The sequence below is a fragment of the Antechinus flavipes genome, chromosome 3 (genome assembly GCF_016432865.1).
Source record: "Antechinus flavipes isolate AdamAnt ecotype Samford, QLD, Australia chromosome 3, AdamAnt_v2, whole genome shotgun sequence".
NCBI classification, from domain to species: domain Eukaryota; kingdom Metazoa; phylum Chordata; class Mammalia; order Dasyuromorphia; family Dasyuridae; genus Antechinus; species Antechinus flavipes.
This window is the reverse complement of record NC_067400.1, coordinates 262,921,229-262,927,769: the sequence shown is the minus strand read 5'-3', so window position 1 is coordinate 262,927,769 and position 6,541 is coordinate 262,921,229. Positions and strand designations below refer to the sequence as shown.

Below are 6,541 nucleotides of genomic sequence, written 5' to 3'. Positions count from 1 at the left end.
CAAGTAATCCAATATATGTTAAACATGGCAAAATATGTGTTAAATCTAATATATGCATACATATTTATACAATTATCTTGCTGCACAAGAAAAATCATATCAAAAAAGAAAAAAAGAGAAAGAAAATAAAATGTAATCAAACAACAACAAAAAGAGTGAAAATGCTAAATTGTGATCCATACTGAGTTCCAACAGTCCTCTCTCTGGGTGCAGATGACTCCCTTTATCTCAAGATCAGTGGAACTGGCCCGAATCCTCTCTTTGTTGAAAAGAGACACTTCTATTATAATCTTGTTGTACAGTGATCTTTTGGTTCCGCTCATTCATGTAAGTCTCTCCAGGCCTCTCTGAAATTATCCTGCTGATCATTTCTTATAGAACAATAACATTCCATAACATTCACATACCATAATTTATTCAGCCATTCTGCAACTAATGGGCATCTAATCAGTTTCCAGTTTCTTGTCACTACAAAAAATGTCCTGCTGGTCATTCCTTACAGAACAATAATATTACATAACTTTCATATACTACAATTTATTCAACCATTCTCCAATTGATGGGCATCCATTCATTTTCCAGCTTCTAGCCACTACAAACAGGGCTGCCACAAACATTTTGGCACATACAGGTCCCTTTCCCTTCTTTAAGATCTCTTTGGGGTATAAGCCCAGTAGAAGCGGTTCTACTTCTTTGTGGCAGCTCTGTTTGTAGTGGCTAGAAGCTGAAAAATGAATGGATGCCCATCAATTGGAGAATGGTTGAATAAATTGTAGTATATGAAAGTTATGTAATATTATTGTTCTGTAAGGAATGACCAGCAGGATGAATACAGAGAGGCCTGGAGAGACTTACATGAACTGATGCTAAGTAAAATGAGCAGAACCAGGAGATCATTATATACCTCAACAACAATACTGTTTGAGGATGTATTCTGATGGAAGTGGATCGCTTCGATAAAGAGAGCTATGTTCAGTTTCAAGTGATCAAGGATGGACAGAAGCAGCTACACCCAAAGAAAGAACACTGGGAAATGAATATAAACTGCTTGCATTTTTATTTTTCTTCCTGGATTATTTATACATTCTGAATCCAATTCTCCCTGTGCAACAAGGAAACTGTTTGGTTCTGCACACATATATTGTATCTAGGATATACTGTAACCTATTCAACATGTAAAGGACTGCTTGCCATCTTGGGGAGGGGGTGTAGGGAGGGGAAAAATTGGAACAGAAGTGAGTGCAAGGGATAATGCTGTAAAAAATTACCCTGGCATGGGTTTTATCAATAAAAAGTTATTTTTTAAAAAAAGAAAGAAACCAACACTGCTGGATCAAAGGGTATGCACATTTTGATAGCCTTTTGGGCATAGTTCCAAATTGTTCTCCAGAATGGTTGGATCAGTTCAAGACTCCACCAACAATGTATTAGTGTCCCATGGCTCACATCCTCTCCAACATTCATCATTATCTTTTCCTGGGAGGTGTGAAATGGTACCTCAGAGTTGTTTTAATTTGCATTTCTCTGATCAATAGTGATTTAGAGCACTTTTTCATATGACTAGAAATGGTAGAAAGTTCATTTCCAGAAGGGAATAGGAAGGGGCCAAATTAAAAAAAATTAAAGGACATTTGGCACCTGCAGAGAGATGGAGAGGAGAGGTAAAAAGGTGAGGAGATTATGAGTGCCCATTATTGTATATAATGCCAGACATGGTCATTGTTGCTTGCTTTTGCTTCACTGTTTTGATTTGCTACAAAGGAAGGCTTTTGCTGTTTGAGTGGAAGTATTTTTGTAAAGGGTTGTGATAGTAAGACAAAAGACATTAATGAAATAGGAGGGTCTTTTTTGAATCAATTAAACATGGAAGTGATTGGACTAAATAATCTTTAATGTGTCTTCCAACCCTAAAATTCTAATTAATCCTAAATCTTACTCACCTTCAGAATTTTGCAGTTTAGAGAGGGTAGCGAGCTAGGAACAACAAGCAGAATCAGTCTTCATTGTAAGAGGATTGACCTATAAGTCCTAGAAAGACAACTGGTAATTCATCATCTCTCTTTCTCAAATGTCAAAGTTCTATAAGTGGAAGGAGGTATGAGGATCAACAGAGACAAATATGTGAAATGACTTATGAATTAAGAAGAGCAATACATATGTAAAGGATTATTTTTAGTGCAATTTTTTGGGGGAGACACATTACCAGTCATTATTACTTTAGTATAAATGAGTTGATCAGACCATTTTTGATGTGATAGAGGAGGACAGATTTGGGTGGAGGAGAGGAATAAAAAACAGATATCTATTGGATATAATGGGAAAAAATAAATTTTTAAAAAAATACTTCATTTCACTTTTATTTGCACTGTCATATTTACTCCTTTCCTATAAGCTTCAGTTTCTTTTGGGATATCTTTTTCTTTTCAGCAACCTCCTCTTCTGTTTTAAGAATAATTTGTTCCTTTTCAGTAAGTATCATCTCAATATGGCAAGGAGAACTTATGTATGGGTTGATTCTATCACGAGCCCTGTAAGTACATCATCACATTTTAGAAGCCTTGTTAACTTGACTATGCTCAATGACAAGAGAATCCACATCCAAATCCTTCAGCTCTGCATTACTTTTTGCATTTTTAAATATATGTAGCAAGAACTCAGCACTCTTTTTGTGCCACTGTCCCTGTATCAAATTCCATTGCTTAACATGAACACAATTGCCAATTCCATCATTATATTGGTGGAAGGGAATACATTGTTTCTTCAAAGTGGCATCTTTCAAATACTTGGTAGCTTTTTGGATATGCATGCCCTTGATAACGGGCTGCTTCATGGGTTTTCTTGAAGTGGACCTGGAAATATGAGCCCCTTAACATGCACAATTTTGTGGGGTTCTGTGGGTCAAAAGAATATCTCACCATTTTAAATGATTACCTAGGATAGTTTAAGGGAAGAGGAAGAGGAAAAATAAACTTCAACTCAGATTGAGATCACTGAACATATAGGATAGGAATAGAGGGAGCTAAGAAAGGGAAGTTATCAGAAATAACTTTTGCTATATCACAATTTTAGATTCTGTCTTAATCATCAATTAGCTATGTGACCTTGGAAAATTCATTTCACCTCTCTGGGCTTCAGTTTCCTCATCTGTAAAATGAGGAAATTGGACTAGATGGAATCTAGATGGAATGATTTTTTTTTTTTCAGCTTTCACATTTGGTGACTGGCATTTTAGGTCTTGGAACTCACCCAAGGATAACTTTCATCAATAATTATTGACCCCAGAAACTTAACCAGATTGGGACTTGCCTTCAAATCTCTTCAGATGACACAGATGCAAACAGACAAGCAGGCACTTGCCAGGGAACTCCAATCTTCCACCATGTGAAAGACAAAGACCAGTTTCCCTGGACTAGTGCCAAGGACATCAGTCCCTATGGTAGCCCACAGATCCCAAAGCAGGGGTTACCAGATGCTGGGAGATTGGAGTTCAGTAATAGAACTAATCTAAGTCCAAACTCCCTCATGTGTATTCTCACAGAGGAGACAACTCAACAAATAATTTGTGTAGATTGAAGACTGAGCAGATTTTGTAACTAGTTAGACCTTCTATGTTTTTATTATTGCTACTTTTGAGCTCCTTTCAGAGATAGAGACGTGCACACGCACCCTGTGTGTGTGTGTGTGTGTGTGTGTGTGTGTGTGTGTGTGTTTGTTGGGGGGGTGCCTCTATATCTATCCTTTATATGGTTTCCTTTGTATATATTTGTTTGCATGTGTCTCCCCGCGTTAGATTGTAAGCTCCTTGAAATCAGGAACTATCTTTTGTTTTTGTTTTTACTCTCAGTACTATGAACATAGTAGATGCTTAGTAAATGTTATTGAGCTTTTGATTGTGTACACATACAAACCCATGTGGAACCTCCCAAAAAATTCATATTTTTTTTGAGTTATTATTGTTCCTTGCAAGATTTTCTGTGAGAAATCTCATGTCCAAAATTCTACAGATGTGGAGAGCCCCTAGCTCTTAACAAGCACTTATATTTGATACGGGATAGGCTTTATTTCATTCCATAGAAAATGTACCAGACACAAAGAACTAACTGGAGCATATAAGCAAATGTAAAAATAAAAGGACTCACAGTATGCTATAAGTAATCAACATAATTCTTTCTCTCTCTGTAAATCCTATTTTTCCTACCAGGGTCCTAAAGTCCTTCTGACTCATCACTACCTTGCAGCTTAGACTTTCCTTGGAAGGGAACTTAACTTGGGTTTACCAAAGGGGTCCCACCCCAACATTCCTGTGAATTCCTCTCACACAGCTCCTCCCAAACTTATAGTGCCACCTTATGATTTGGACACTCCTCAGAAAGGAATCTTTCTTTGGGCTCTTAAACAGCTAACCCTTTTTGCTATTAGTCCTGTAATGTCTGAACAAGTCAAGTCAACAAATCTTTATTCTTTTAATAGCATTTTATTTTTCCAAATACATGTAAAGATAGTTTTCAAAATTCATTTTTATAAAACTTTGTGTTCCAAAAATTTCTCCTTATCTCCTTCACCTCCCCTCTTTCCAAGACAGCAAGCAATCTGGTATAGGTCAAATATATGCAATTCTTTTAAATATATTTCCATATTTATCATTTTGTGCAAGAAAAATCAGACCAAAAGGGAAAAAAAAACACAAGAAAGAAAAAAAAAAGCAAACAAGAAAACAGCAACAATAATAACAAAATGGTGAAAATACTGTGCTTCAATCCCCATTCAATCTTCATAGTTCTCTCTCTGGATGCTAATGGCACTTTCCTTCTCAAGTCTATTGGAAAGTAACTACACAAGAAATTTCTCCTCCTCTAATTTAGGAAGCATATATCCAAGAATGACTTTGTGAGATTTGCTCTTGAGTCAGGTGCATGATCTCCTCTGTGCTTTTCTAGGATATTAAACAATGAGGATACAAAAAAAGGCAAAAGACAAGCCCTTCTCTCAAGGAGTTTGTCCTGGAGCTGTCATCTCGTGGTCTGAGAAAATTCATTCCCATGTCTCTGATCTCTGGTTTGTCCCCAGAAAAGGGGGAAAAAGACAAAAGTGACCAAAAACTTTCTTGATACTTTTTGGGTAAGTGAATGTAACTCCCCCATACTTTCACCATAAGGTTTATTAAAGACTCTGGAGGTAAAGAGGGGAAGATTCTAATAAACCCCCCTCTCTCTCCCCCTGAATGTTTTCAATCCCTCCAGAAGAAAAACAGAAGGGAAAAGGAAAAAAGAAGACCAGAGCCCCTGCTGAAGTTTGTTTCTTCAGCTAGAGAAACTCCTTTGGATGACAGTTCCGATCCAGCAATATAGGACAGATTAGCAATGGGAGATTAATTTCTTTCTGACATTTCCCCAGGGCTGTTAAGCAATCTCAGGAGCAATTTTCCTTGCCTGGAATGCTGTACTCCAGAAATTCACTGCTATCTACTTCAGTTTTGTGTTGGTTGAAGGACAGCAATCAAGTTCCAGGTTCTGAGCTGGGTTTCCAGCCACAGATAAGTATATCCACTAAAATGGTAATTGTGGGGAAAGGCAAACACAAGTATACTCTGTGTGTGTGTGTGTGTGTGTGTGTGTGTGTGTATAAAGTAAATACATGTGCCCTACTTGTGCATATAAATTGATTATAGTGCATAAAGGACATCTGAAATTTATCTTGATGTATTTGGTTGTTACATGTATATGCATGTATACATATATACACCCATATATATAAAATGTTACTTGTAATATATTTATATACACACACACATATTTATACCAAAGAATAGAAGAGAAGAAATGGAACACACTAGAAAGAAGCACAAATAGAATACCTTTGAAAGACACAGGTTGAATTTATTACAGGTAGATCCCTGTGCAAATGATAAATCCCTAAAGTGGTCAGATTTTTCAAATTATACTGCATATTTTCATTGGGATGGAACCAATGACCATATTATGTACTGAAAGTGTCAAAAAACAAACAAACAAACAAAAACCAAAGCCCACAATATCCCCTGCTAAACCAGATTAAAATGTTATTGGGAAATATTTAACAAAATACAATAACATATAGATGTTTATATGTGGTTTTGTAAGTCAATATATAGCCCAAAATGGTTCTTATGCATGGTTTAGTGATGCCCTTAAGCTTTTTTTTTTTTTTTTGAGCTTGATATACCTGTTGTACACAATTATAAATATGAATTGTGAAAATTCAAATATTTTGACCAACTCAAGGGATTATTTGCAATAATTGGGACATATCTTTAGATTACTTTAAAAAGATAAACTATATAATAATTTGCAGTTTAATATATGACCTTCCCTCTTCTACTATGTATATGGAAATACCTATTTTATTTGGTGCTTGCTAAGTTCATAATACAAATAAAATAAAATTAAAAGTTAAATACTTGGCCTTAGAGTAAGGAAGCTCTGAATGTAAGTCTTACCTTTGTGTGTTGGGGGCAAATCACTTAACCTTTTGGTGCTCTTTAAGACTGCCAACAGTTACAACT

The 6,541-nt window shown here is 36.1% G+C and overlaps 1 pseudogene; it reads right to left on the bottom strand.

The window, feature by feature from the left end:
• Nucleotides 1-2,374: 2,374 nt before the first annotated feature.
• On the bottom strand, nt 2,375-2,885 carry LOC127557904 (60S ribosomal protein L17-like; annotated as a pseudogene).
• Nucleotides 2,886-6,541: the final 3,656 nt, after the last annotated feature.